The sequence below is a fragment of the Lactuca saligna genome, chromosome 3, assembly GCF_052625555.1.
Source record: "Lactuca saligna cultivar CGN05327 chromosome 3, ASM5262555v1, whole genome shotgun sequence".
NCBI lineage: Eukaryota > Viridiplantae > Streptophyta > Magnoliopsida > Asterales > Asteraceae > Lactuca > Lactuca saligna.
Window position 1 is genome coordinate 4,035,999 of NC_136419.1, and position 15,144 is coordinate 4,051,142.

Genomic DNA, 15,144 nt, shown 5'->3' on the forward strand with positions numbered 1-15,144 from the left:
GGTTAATTTTTCCAGTTTGATTATGTCAACCTATAGACTTAAAATGGTTGAAATCTTTTACTCAGACATGTTTATTTTATGTTAGGTTCATATCGGGTTAGCGTGTCGTATTATTTTTTGTCAATTTAAAATGAAAATTAATTAAAGGATGTACCAACCAGAAATTTTCCACTTCTTTATATAAAAAAAATAAGAGGAAAATGTTGTTACAATCAAGAATGAAGAATTAGGAAATACATTGCTATTTGAGAAAAGTCAACAAAAGTCAAAGGAAACACAATGTGTGGGCTAAAGATGCGGTGGGTACTTAAGTAACACGAATACGATAAAACGATGTGTCGGTAAAATCTGAGTCATGTGATACATGTCGTTATAACAGTACCTGTGGCATGTTAGTAGGATACGTGGCGGACTTTGGGGGGACATGTAGGATGTGATGCAACTCAGCATAAACGCAACGCGTAAGTAACATTTTCAGCCTTGTATAAATTGTTCGTTGTGGGTTTTTGATGGTTACTTTAGCATATCGAAACCAGAGGTAGAAAGTAGTAATCATGGATTGAAAACAAAGTTGGTGAGGATGGTTTTCGAGGGACAACATATAGATAAAGGAAGTGAGTGTTGATGGCGGCATACGATGATACACTTATAGAACGAGATAAGGTTACGCAAGTGAGGAGTTGTAAAGCATCGCAAGACTTGAGACTGCGACAATGGTAGGCTTCACTAACTAGCCATGTAAGCTCAATAGAAATTTTCTAGGCACATAACAAAGTAATTGATTTTACGTGAAAATATAAGTAAATCACTATGTGTGACTATCCTTGATTATGTAAAAGTGTTTTATAGTCAAGATTTTAGAATGTAAATCCTTGTTTTCTCTAATTTAGGAAAATGGATTATTTTGGGAAAAGTGAAAATATCAAATGTTTAGATGATTTTAAGAAGGCATTGTTAATTGTTTGATGAATTTGCAAGATAGTATGGTATATTATTTGAGAGATATGGTTAAGCTCTACATCAATGTAATTAAATATTTGATATGTTTGGAAAAAAAGCTTATTATGTACATATACTATGGGTTTTTATTAAACATTTAAAGAGAAAAAAAACAATCAATAAGTTAAATTTATTAAAAAAACAATTAAAAAAGCTTAACTATTGGAATGGTCATTTAGAAATCAAAATTATTAGAATAATGAGGTGACAAAAATATTAAGTGATAGTATAGTTTTACCATTAGAGATCCTCTAAAATCTCGTAACCATTAAATGATACTACAACAATGGTTGGCCAAAATTTCTCCCATAGATACCTAATGAATTATTGTTGGAATCCTAAATCGATGAGAACTTAGAGATCAAGTAATCATAAAGATGGCAAGTTGGCTATGAATCCTAATTGTAGTCTAATAGCAAGTCGGTTATTAGAATTCTATAAATACAATGTCTTAGTCGAGTTTTAGGATTTAATAGACAACAAATAAAGGTTTTTGAGTTATATTTCCTTATTTAATCAAAGAGTTATTTTGATTATATATACTTGTGCATCTTTAATTGGTATCAAAGCTAAGAACAGGAGGCTGTGAGATCAGATTTCTTACTTGTTAAACAAGGAGGTCAACATGGCGGGAGAAGAAGGAGTTACAAGCGGTACTCCGGGGAGGGAGAAGGAGACTGGAATGACCTTTGTTACCAGTCCGATGCTCACACCCACCAATTACACAGTGTGGGTTATAAAGATGGAGGTTCGCTTGCAGTGACTTCAAGGCATGAGGCAAAGCCTCATCTTTGCATCGGGGGATTAGTCGGTACACGAAAGCTGGACCGGAAACCCTCGTTAGGGAAGCTACCTTTCCAAAAAAGATGAAGGTTGTGCTCCGCATTCACAAATATTGGAGCATGATTGATCCAAGAACCGCAATAACGGAAGAGAAGGATTGCCTTGTGCTAGGTCTGCTCTATCAAGCTTTCCCGAAAAGTTTGATTATGCAGATTGGAGAAGCCGATTCTTCAAAATCCTTATGGGATGCAATCAATGTTCGACACATTGGGGTTGATCGAGTGAAGGAGGCCCGACTATAGATCCTGATGGCTGATTTCGATAGAACTAAGATGCAAGAGACTAAATCGATCGATGCTGTTAGCGGGAAATTGTCGGGATCGCCTTAAAATCGACTGCTTTAGGAGAAGTGATTGAAGAATCCAAATTAGTTAAGAAATTTCTGAAAGCTTTGCCCAGAAATAAGTGTTTCACCCTGACTGAGCTACTCGCTGAGTCAGGGACTTGACTCGCCGAGTAGATAACTTAAACCACGCGCATAGTTTGCCTTCTCCTCGACGAGTTAGGACTACCAACTCGTCGAGTCCTTCTGTCAAAATAAATAAATAATTTAAATTAAATGCGTACTAGGGAACCGAGCATTACAGTAAATACAAAATGAGTTACGTTACATAGTTAAATTTCTAAATACATGTATTATCAATAAATGGAATTATTTACAGAAAACATAATTGATAACTATAATTAAAATTAAAATATGATATTATATTTTAAATATGATAGTTTAAAAACGTTTGTAAGAAATAATTCCCGCGAAAATCTGCGTGTGGGCACCGAATAGAAGGATGTGGATGACAGGTGGGCATGTGGTGGGAAATACGGCCATATGTAGTGTGGAATTTACTTTTTGACCGGCCGGTAACTTCCTTGGCGGTAAACTCGAAAACTGGAAAGCGACATACGCATTTTTCTCAGTCTTGTTGAACCCATGTAGATATTATCTACTGCCAAAAGTTGTTGTCGAATCTGAAATGTAATGGCGATTGGGTTACTTTTTTTACATGTAAATTCATGACACACATTCAGAATAACAACCACTTTTTCTTTTTATAACATTCAACATGGTTTGATTATTTGTTGAGTTTTGAAGTTTTATTAATTTGATTTGAAATTAAAGAAAGATAATGAATCATAGATTACAAATTGTTTAATGGTTAAACATAGAAAACAATGTTCCAAATTAGTGTAGAAATAACTCAATGATGATTATTTATGAATTAAACATTTCAAAGCAATTTGACAATTTGAATTTCAAATGTTTCGGTTTTAATATGTATATTAATTGATGATGGTGTTGTTTTTACAATAACTATGACATAAAGTGTATGTTTTATAATACAAGTACTGTTATATAAAACTTAATGTCAAGTTAAATAACCTTTTAAAATTATCAAATATACATTGTGAACTTTATAATGGCATTAGAATAATTGTGATCTCATTTCCAACATTAGTCAAAACTATATCCTCCAAGGATTCGACTACATAACATATCGAGTGTGAGATTTTGGAAAAAAATTTCTATCTTAAATTTATTTTTCTCTCTATGGTAAAAATAGAATAATTAAATGGGACATCATGACCATCTTCTTAACAATAAAAATGACTACATAGTTCGTAAATAATGCTCTCTGGATTTACGAGTAGATGTAAACAAATGGAGTATCCAGTCTGATCCTATTTAGATTTGGATTCAGATCATTGGTTTAGATTTGGATTCGGATCATTGGCTTACGTTACTCGAAATACGATGCATATCTTGCCAAAATCCAATGTGGTTTTGGTGGATTTTAAGGTTGATTTTTGTCTCTTTGATGCTTGTCGGCGTGCTTGTATTTTTGCGAAGAAAGAAGCTTCAGTGAACTTTTAGACAAACCCGCAGGATGGCAAGTCCACACTTACGCCAACTGACATTTTGGTATTTGGATAGATAGGAGGGAAGCATGCGTACGTGGATCTTACTGAGGTCTCTCCTCTCGTTAGTTTGTGGAGCGGGGGTTTTACAGCAGGGCATGCCGCTTTGAAAGCAGTTGCGTGCAAAGTGGTAAAGCACGAGAATGCATGTATAGAAAATCAACATGTGTTTGTACCTTTTGCATTCAATACATTTGGTTTTCTCGCACCAGAGACGGTGAAGCTCCTCAACATAGTCCAACAGGTCATGCATTCTAATGGCATATCTCCTAGATCCACAAATGTTGTTTTCAAAAGAATTGGTTTTGCCATCTAGAAAGAGCTAGCAGCGCAGCTTGTTGCCCGTTTGCCTTCAATCGATATGTATTGAACTATATTTTTAATTAGTTAAAGTGATAATCGATTTTGAAAAAAGAAATTTATCCACATTATTTGGATCTAAGACTGATTTTATCCATAGGATTTGGATCCAGTTATAATCCAGTGGATTAGATTAATTCGATTTGGTTTGGTCAAAATCCCATTTTGATATGATTTGAATTTCAGATTAGATCAGATTCGAACCGAATATCATCTTTTGATATGTAGCTTCGTTCGCAAGATCTTGGAACTTGATGATCCCAATAGCTGATACTATATAAGGCTATGCCATGTACGTTTCATTCTACCACCCCAAATTTTTTACCAAGTCACCACCATCTCATCACCACTTACCTTAAGAAATAACTACACTATCCACCCAAAAATAATTTCAACCAAACTAATTATTTATTTAAAACAAATAATCCTAAATCAAAATAAAGCCATTTCATTAATTAAAAAATAATAAATAAATAATTACATAAAAACCCAAAAAATTACTCTTCGAATTCATTGTTGTTGGCATTTCGAATGTTGTATATGTGCTTCACTGAATCTTGTCAAAGATTTACGTGCATTTTCGGATTGTTTATTTCTAAATGTCTCGTCATATATTGGCCGATATTATGGGTATAAATTGTTGATGCAGATGAAGTAGCTGTGTAGATTATATTTATTTGGACAATTTTTCCAAATCCAATGCTTGCAGTCAATGCTTATTAGCATCCCCAAGAAACCAGACTCGTCTTCATGTGTTGGATACAATTGTTCAACATAATTGCGTTTAGGTTTCCATACATACATATCCCAATACAACTTTATAATATACTTACAAAACTTATACAAACATTCTCGTCGTAGAGCTCCTATAAATATAATACTTGTTTCTACCATCTTAATCATATTTGTGTATGACTACGTATTTCCACGTATAATCAACATATAGTAAATTCCTTGTTTTCTGCACACTAGATCCTATAAATGCCTACTTGTGCAAGGAACAAATGCACTTAACTTTACAAGCAATGAAAAATGCCTAGCAACACGTCACCTCCCTAAACAATACATGATTGTTTACCTCAACCTAACTTCCATAAACTATTCAATGGTAAGATGACTTATCGTCTTAATCTCCATTTGTTATGATATTATTAAACATGATACTTGGATCGAGTTAATTATTTTTAATTGGGTTTAATATTGGTTTCTTGATATCTGTTAATCATCAGTTTTTACATTACATTTATTCAATTCAGCAACGAGCCACACTGATACCACACTCTAACAATAAAATAAGCAAATCTCATATTAAAAATATGTGTTAATCATCAATTTTTACATTACATTTGAAAGTATCCTTTATAAATGATTTTATTAGAAAAGTCTTTAACCACATCAAAACATAATGCTAAACTTACATAAAGCCAACTATCTCAAGTTGAAGGACATATAATCTCAACTAATTTTCAAGATTCAACTATTGATGTTGATTTATGGAGTGACATCTTGCGGTGGGTCACTCTAATATTTAATAATATTGAGCAGAAGTGAATTTCGCTCTCGACAAGAGCTAACACTTATTAGTACCATATATGACACAACTTGTTTAGCTCATATGGTCAACACGAGATCATCACCATTTCACCCATTTTTTATGCTGATACGTATCTCTTAGTCACTGATACATAAGAGCTTGAGTGTTATGAAGATACCATATAGGATAAGCACGACAAAGAGAGGGTTGAAGATATACAAGGTGGGATGAATTTCTTATATGAGAAATATTTAGTGAAGTTGCCTAGTAGAAAAAGAGATTTTAAAAAACAAGTGGATCTACATAATGAAGATCGGAATCTTAACACCTCGCTCCCGAGTCTCATTTAAGGAGGGAAGGGGAAGTAACCGAAAGGAATCGGGAGGAAAGCAGGAGATGATCTTGTTCCCGAGTTTATTTTTTTGGGTGGATTTGGAAAGAAAAGAAGAGAAGATAATGGAAGATCTTCCCTCCTAATCTTCCTCCCAAATTTGAGAGATTTGGAGAGAAGTCGACCTTATCTCCATCCAATTTATTTGAAGTTTACCCAATTATATTTCTTATCACGATTTATACACATGTTTCAAAACAGAAACTACAATTTGCATTCTCAAGCCGTTCATTAGGTCTTCATCAATCTCCATCCCTACAATCTTCGTCCCTATCACAAGTAAAACTAGTTTCTATTTTCTTTTTCTGTAAGTTCTTTTGTTTATACAAGAGAGTAATCGATTATTATTTTCAATAAATTGTGATATGTTATTATTTTCAAGTTCATCTGTGTATACAAAAGAGTGTTATATTAAAATAAATGATCTTTTTGTATTACCTGCACATTTATATATGTTGTACACGTGAATCATCCTCAAAACAACATGGAAATATTAAATATAAGCACAAAATAACAACCTTCGGTGCCTAAGTTTCAAGATAAATGTAATGGTTATTGATTTTTATCATAATATATGAAGTCTAAAACAAACACTTGATCAAAATTTTTCAATAGGGTGAAAACTTATGGGTTTTATATGTTAAAAAGAATCTATTTTTGGTGGGAAAACATAAACCCTAAGTTCGCATGCTCCCTAAAGGATCTATGTTCACAATATGATTTGCAACAAACAATTGAATATCAAGAACCCTAGAAGTACATTGTTATTTTAGAAAAATACCAAAGGGTTATAGAAATTACATACCTTTTGTTTATTATAGTAAATAAACAATGATTCATTCTTGATCTAGCTTTAGAAAGTAAGCACCAGAAGTCACGTGCCTCTCATAGCTCACACCCAAATCCTAGCAAGTTGGAGGCTAAGGAGGAGGAAGAAAATTTTCGAAATTCTCTTTAGAATGATGTATATTTTGAAATTTATAACCCAATGGGGTTTATATAGATAATAGGGATGCTAAGGATAATGAATGTTTCCTTAGATAAGCTTGTATCCTTTTTCTTGCTCCCTAAGGCATTCCAAGCTTCCTTAGAGCCCAAGAATACCTATAGAAACCCTAAAACCATCTAGAATTTCGTCCACTCCTAGGGAGGTTCTAGAATTGGTCCATGTTCAACTTTTGAACATTGTCACCTTTAGTCCTTCCACCTTTAATTAATCTAGTTAATCCCAAAATTAATTCCAATTAATTTCTGATTAATTACTGATTAAACAATACAATTTCTAATAAATCTATTATTCTCATGATATATTAATAAATTATATATTTTAATTTATAATTAATTTATTAACTATATAATAATTTAATAAATCGGCCCTCTCTCTCCAAAAAGCATTCCAGTCAATTACTAGGTTTGAGGGCAACCCAAAAGGATTTTGCTAATAAATCAAGATTATACTAATTTAGTTATTGGTTTAAGCACCTAATCTAACAAAAAGAAGCAAGAAAAGATCAAACATTCTAAAAGTTATTACTTAGCCCAATATATAACAGATTCATCAACCAATACTTGATGTAATTCTACAAAATCAGCTATTATTCCACTAAGAATAAAATATTTCGTTAAAACTGACAGATGTTAGTGTTTGAAACTCGTTGTTATAGTTAATAAGTGTTCTTTTTTGCATTACCTCTACATTCATATATGCTATATACATGAATCATCCTCAAACCCAACATGGAAATATTAAAATAAATGAGCCTGACTACTTTTGTCATTCCTATTTTCATTTTTTTTCCTACCACTAGCAACTAGTAATTGTCATATTCTAAACTATGATTACTTTTGCTTTTTTTTTTTTTTTTTACTCTTTCATTCATATTTTCATTTTTAACACTACTAATAGACATCACTCAACGATAGTAATCCAAAATGTGTTGTTATTGCTTTCTCTTTTTAATCCTTCTTGCTGATGCTATTTGTTCTTTCATATTGTTCATGTTGGAGTATTTTGCCCTTGGCCCAATCTGTGTGGCGTGCTGCTACTTTTTGTTGATGTTAGTATGCTCGCTTCATAGTCCTTTCCATTTTTTTTTAAAAACAGATCACATTGAATTCAAATGTATAATGATCTTCCTTCAACCACTCATATTATGAAATCAAGACAAACACAAGTAGTTCATCTAATTTGCTTGTTGATGGCCATTATGGCACAACTTAGACTTACCATCACAAATCGTCCTAATTTACCTACTAAAAAAGAAATTTTAAAATGTTGACATGTATGAGAAGAGTTGTTCCGTAACCTTTCAAATGGTGGTAAATGTCGTGAGCTTATCCATATGAGTGAGCAAGCTTTTAAGAAGTTATGCATTATCTTACAAAGTGATGGTGGTCTTCGGCCTACTCAACACATGTTCGTTGAAGAGCATGTTGCAAGTTTTGCACATTGTAGGTAATGATTTGAGAAATAAATTTGTCTCTTGGATGTATCCATTCTCTAAATCCACCACGAGTAGGTGCTTCCATAGAGTTTTACGTGTAGTTATATCATCAGAAAGTCTCTATATTCAACAACCAATATGTGATGTTTCCCCCAAAGAAATTCAAGAGATAAAGAGATTGTTTCCTTACATCAAAAACTATATAGGGGTGATTGATGGTACACAGGTTTGTGTCAAAGTACCAAATAAAGATGCCCCTAGTTAGTGTAGTCGCAAGGGATACCCAATGTTAAATGTCTTAGCTGCTTGTTCATTTGATTTAAAGTTTACCTATGTTTTAACTGGTTGGGAGGATACTGCACTAGACTCAAGGATACTATAGAATACCCTTAACAGAGATGATAAACTGGTAATTCCAAATGGTAATTTGTAGTACGAAGTTTCATTTTGTGTTAAAATTATTACTAAACAACTAATTACACTTTAATGATAGGCCGCTATTGTTTAGTAGACACATGTTTGCCTTATAGAAGTACACTAATGGCAGTGTCATGTATCATTTAAAAGAATATTTCGTTCGGGCGCTACAAAATGCTAGAGAGTTGTTCAATCTTCGCCACATTTGATTACGTAATGCTATAGAAAGGGCATTTGGTGTTCTAGAAAGAAGGTTCCGTATCATCAGAAGTACACAAGAACCTTTTAATTATTGTGAAACACAATCAGACATTTATTTGGCATGTTGCATTTTACATAACTTTTTTATAGTCAAAGATCATGGCAAAGATCTTGAAGATGAGGTATTATAAGAGGTGTTAAGTGCATCAATAGAGGAAGTGAGACATAATTTAAGTGGTGCATGTGAGGGTAATAGCATGACAGAACAACTGAGGAACTCAATTGCAAATCAGATGTGGGCTAATTACTTATTGAGTCCAAACAATAAAATAAATATGTCAACAAAGTTTAAGATTATTTTGTTATAGTACTTCATTTTCTATTTTTTTTATTGAACAATGTTATGTGGATTTATTTGTGTTACTTAGTTTTTTTTAATGTTATTTTTTATAACTTGTAGATGTTATACTATGTTATTTCCATAATAATGTATGGTTCTTTTTTTTTTTTTTTGTTATGTAGAAACCGATAATGAACAAGCAAGAACCTTTTGTAAATGCCGGTAAGAAATCTTTCCTAAACTTGACGGATAAGATGGACGATGCTTTTATTGATGCAATGATAGACCAAAAAGAAAATGGATATAGGATTCATTAAAATTTTACTACATAAGCATACGTGAATATGGTTGAGGGGCTCAATAAAAAAACTTAACTAAAAGTAAGCTAAAAAATCATTTGAAAACTGCTTTTTCCAAATGGTATATGTTCCATGGAATTTCCTTGAGTGAGTTCACTTGGAATGCTCAAACCCAACTAATTGAAGCACATAATCAATTGTAGGATAAATTAAGGTTAGTGTTCATCTTATATTGTATTTCGTTTTGTTTTTTAATATATGTATGTTATTATTTACATTTTTAATTGGATATGGGTTTTGTTAAACAGACAAAGCCTGAAGCAGATATATTGAAGACAAAAAAGGTACCCAACTTTGATAAAATGTTGGGATTATTTGCTAGAGATAGAGCTTTAGGAGAAAATGCTGAAAAAACTAAGGAGAAAAATGCCCGATTGAGCAAGACCACATACATCAAAGTAGAAAGTATCACAAAAGTTGATGATTTATTAGCAAGTAATGCTATTACACTGGAGAACCACCGTGTAGATGATGAAAATGACATTCAAGTTGTATTTCCTGCATGTTTTTCACCTGAACAAAATTTAAGTGCAAAAAAGTGAAAAAGTAAAAAAAAAAAAGAAAATTTGTAGATGAAATATAAGATGAAGCTAAACTTGAACCTGAACCAGAAACATTTGAAACAAAGATTGTGAATGTTGTTGCTGATGTGGCTAATGCTATGAAGGAAGGCAACAATTTTTTTGAAAGAGTTTACCATTACGAGTTAACCGGTGATGAAATTGATCAAATATTGCAATTAATGGGTTTGGAATCCCACAAAATACTAGGTGCTCTCATGTATTTGTCTCATAAGCAAACATATGCGAAGACATTGTTTACTTGTCCAATGAACATACAAAATGATCTACTAAAAACCAATGTTGCAAAAATCGACCTTGCCAGCCGATTAATCATTTGACGACCATAAACCGATTACGATTATGCTGCTTGACGGAAATTGGTCAAAGTCGGCCTTGGTGGTCCTTGGCGGTCTTAGCGGTCATAGGTGAGAACTTTTTAAAAATTCAAAAAATTTTAATTTTTAAATATTACACCAAAATTTTAAATTTTCAAAATTTTAAGCTTTCAAGTTATAAAATATTAAACTATAATTTTTAAAATTTAAAATTTTCAAATACTTAGTTTTTTAGGGAATCTTAATTTTTTAAATAATTTTATTAATAATTAAAGGTCCCCGATTAATCTCTAATTAATCCCCACCTAGTCCGATTAATCGCTTATCGCCAGTTGACCGCCGAGCTACCACCAAATGATTTTTACAACCTTACTAAAAACAATGACGAGTGTAGGTAAATGAGTGAATTAGGATACTAGGTGTTGATTTCTTGTGTATATGTTTGACTTATTTTTGACTTTACGACTCGAATTCTGGTTTTAGAGTTTTAGTCTTATTACATCGCATTTTTTTGGACAAATTTTAAAGTTTGGTTGAATATTATATGTTTGTGGGTTTTGACTAAATATGTTTGTATGTGTGTAAACGAATATGCAGATGACATGCAAATGAACATTTTTATACAAATTACTAAAAAAATGAGGGCAAAATTGTAATGTTGTTTTGTTTTCTTTTCCTTCCAACTTGAGAACACACTTTTATTTATTTATTAATTATATATTTATTTATTTATTTATGTTTTTTTTATTTTCTTCGAACTCGGGAACACAAAAAAGTAAATCGTTTTCCTCCATTCCTTTTTTTCTCTCTTCATATTTTTTTTTCACTTTCTTTTATTTACGTTAGTTAAACTCGGAAACTAGGTGTAAAATATATTGCTTGATCATTATGATGGAGAACTTTTCCTTAGATGAAATATAAGAAGCTTTCTTAGGTTTAATTCTTGGGTTTAGCCAACAATAAATAAATAAATATATATATATATATATATATATATATATATATATATATATATATATATATATATATATATAATGATCAATATATTATAACAATATATTATAATGTTTTAGAAAACTAATTAAAAAATGATAAAAAAAAATGAACCCTTCCATGTTCATTACTTTCTCTATTTTTCTTTTTATTCTTTTGGTAAATGAAAAATAATAACTTATATGTTTGGGCCAAAAGAAAAGATATATATATATATATATATATATATATATATATATATATATATATATATATATATATATATATATATATATATATAATTGTTAATATAAATATACAAAACTATAAACTCCATTAATATTAAGTTGTAATAAGTTGTCAATTTGTTAGGGTGCAAAGTCAGGTTTGGATGTATTTATGCTTACCTACTTGTATTGTGTGATGAGTTGTCTTTACTATAAATAGGAAAGGAGTGAGACTCATTTATGTAATGATCACTTTGGAGTGTTAGACTAGATAGAGAATTTGTATAAGACTAATTTGTATACTCTTTCTAGAGCTAATAATAGCTCAACAAGATTTATTTACTCATTGTGTTCTTGAGTTTGTATGATGATTCACTAGATCTTTTCTAATTCTGCACAAGCTATCATAATCAACATCACTACAATTGGTATCAGAGCAGGTGTTCTTGATTTAATCAAGTATTGATCCTTGATGGCTTTCTTGATTTGGTGATTCATTTTTTGATCTTTGATCTTCTTGTTTTAGAGAGTTTTTGGATTATAGAAATCAAATTCATCTTTGATTATACTCATAATCCGATTTTCTTCACTATAATTCAAGTGGATTTTACTTTCTCTCTCTAGAAAACCCATTTAAATCACTTTCTCTCTTTAGAAAAACTCAAGATCTTATCAAATTGATCAAAGATGGTGGAAATAGTGTACTTGGAGTATGATTCTTGGATTGTGATCATTAAAGATGCCAAATACAAAGTCAGGTTAGAAAAATTCATTGGATTAATATTGAAAGGCAGGATGATTTCATCAAGGTTTTGAAAACCGGACCAGACATCAAACCGGTCGTCTTACCGATTCGATGGTTCAACTGGTCCGACCGGTAAAAAAACCCGAATATATATATATATATATATATATATATATATATATATATATATATATATATATATATATATATATCTTAAAAAGCTATTATCCTAAACAATTAAGATGACGATATATATATATATATATATATATATATATATATATATATATATATATATATATATATATTAAGAAGAACTATTATTAACTATTATCCTAAACAATTAAGATGACGATATTGTTGGAATAGTGTCTAAGGGTGCAACTATATTAGGCAACTATTTGATCCGGTTGTGCATGGTCCTTTTGGGTTTCCTTCACCATAGCAACTTGATGGATGATTTGTTAAGAGAGAGTAAATATTATAAGGAATAATATATGGTTATTTGATTAATATAAGTCATAGATTAATTGGAATTAATTTGGTGACTTAGAGAGATTAATTAAATAAGAGGGTATAAACTGTCAATTGTTTGATAGTTTCACTTTAGACTATAAATCCTTATCCAAGATAGGATGGACGATTTCTAGGGCTTGGATAAGCCAAAATCGTCCATAGGGTTATCAAGGAAAGGATATGGATCAACTTAAAGTCTAAGTTATCCAATTAGGGTTAAAGTTGTAATCCTCAAGGAGTCTATAAGTATAAATAGACCCTAGGGGTGAGGGAATTCGACACACCATCTAAAGTAGAGATACTCTGGCCGAATTCCTTCCCTCTCCTCTCTCCTAAATCATCTTGCTTGCTATTGGTGTTTGTAAGCCATTAGAGGAGTGACATTTGTGACTCTAGAAGCTCCAAGACAACAAGATCAACAAGGAATCCAAAGGTATAATTCTAGATCTATTTCAATGTTGTTATTTAACCTAATTAGCCATTAGAAGTCTTGGACTCAAAGCATGTTTAATTAGAAAGCCTAGATCCGAGCATTAGGGTTTTGCATGCGCACATAGGAAAGTTCTTATGGCTAAAACCCATCAGTGGTATCAGAGCCTAGCTTGGTTTTCTTTAAATTGTTGCTTGATTAACTGAAACAAATCTGCAAAATTCGATTTTTGGGTTTTTGAGTCATGGACTCGGCGAGTTCCAAAGTGGACTCGGCGAGTAGGCCTTACTCGGCGAGTCCCTTTGTGTACTCGGCGAGTCCGGGCGTCAGGATTAGGCAAAACCGAGATTTTTTCATGTTTATCTTATGGAAACTTACCTTAATCATATTAGATCAACCCTAATCCGATTTTTTGATATATATGACTATAATCTTGATCTAATTAAAGATATTTATCATCTAATAAAATATTTAATTTCCTTATATGATAATTGATTAATTATTTTGATAATTATCTTAAAAGAAATCTTGGATAAATCAAATATAGATATTTAGGATATTAATTGTTAATTGGAATTATTTGTTATTTGATCCTCCATGTTTTAAATGTTTAAAACTTGCCCTAAAGTTTTGAAATTTATATTTGTGATTAAAAGGTTTTAATTTAGACAACTTAAATTTCAAACTCTACGTTTTAAAAGGTTTAAAACACAACCTTATACTAATATGATATTACTAGAATAATATATATATATATATATATATATATATATATATATGTGTGTGTGTGTGTGTATAACTAAATGCTAGTCTTACCGTTAGTAGGTCTCATTCACGAAGCCAATCTATAAGGTGGGTATAAGGTTGCGGCCTATAAAATGGCGCTTAATGGGTGTACACTCACACCCACCGCTTGCTTGATTGGTGGAAGGTCGTTAGCCGAACGGGTAGGATAGGGCAACCTCATCCTCTCATTAAAAGTATAATAAGAAATACAAAGTAACTACACGTTTTAAAAATTTCCCAATCTTAGTTACTTTAGGAAAAGTGAATTGATGCAATCCCATGAAATTACACTTTGCACCCTTGCTAAGAAGTTAGTGGAGCGTGTGTGGTTTACCGGCACACTAATTGGTTCTAAGCAAAGGTGGCAAAGGGTGATTCATTGTTTATCATAGTTCGATGGAGCGTGTGTGGTTTACCGGCACATCGAATAGGTGATCGTTACAATGAAGGCACCATGTGAATTTGCATGGTAATTCACACCCGCTTTGTGATCCTCGGCATCCCAGTCACAAACAAGAGGGGCATATCGAGATTTAAACATGCCATTGAATAGTTCAATGAATCTCATCCGAACCTAGGAATTCTCAATACACTTAGGACTAATAGTCTAGGTTTTGTTATGGAGAATTAGTGAATCGTCATTCACTTACCTTCAATTTATTTTCATGTTAGATTACGGCATCCCTTTTCTAATATGTAAATGTTATTGTTGGATCCTAACCCTAATTTTTCTTATTGGGTGATAATTAGGGATTCTTATTCTAATCT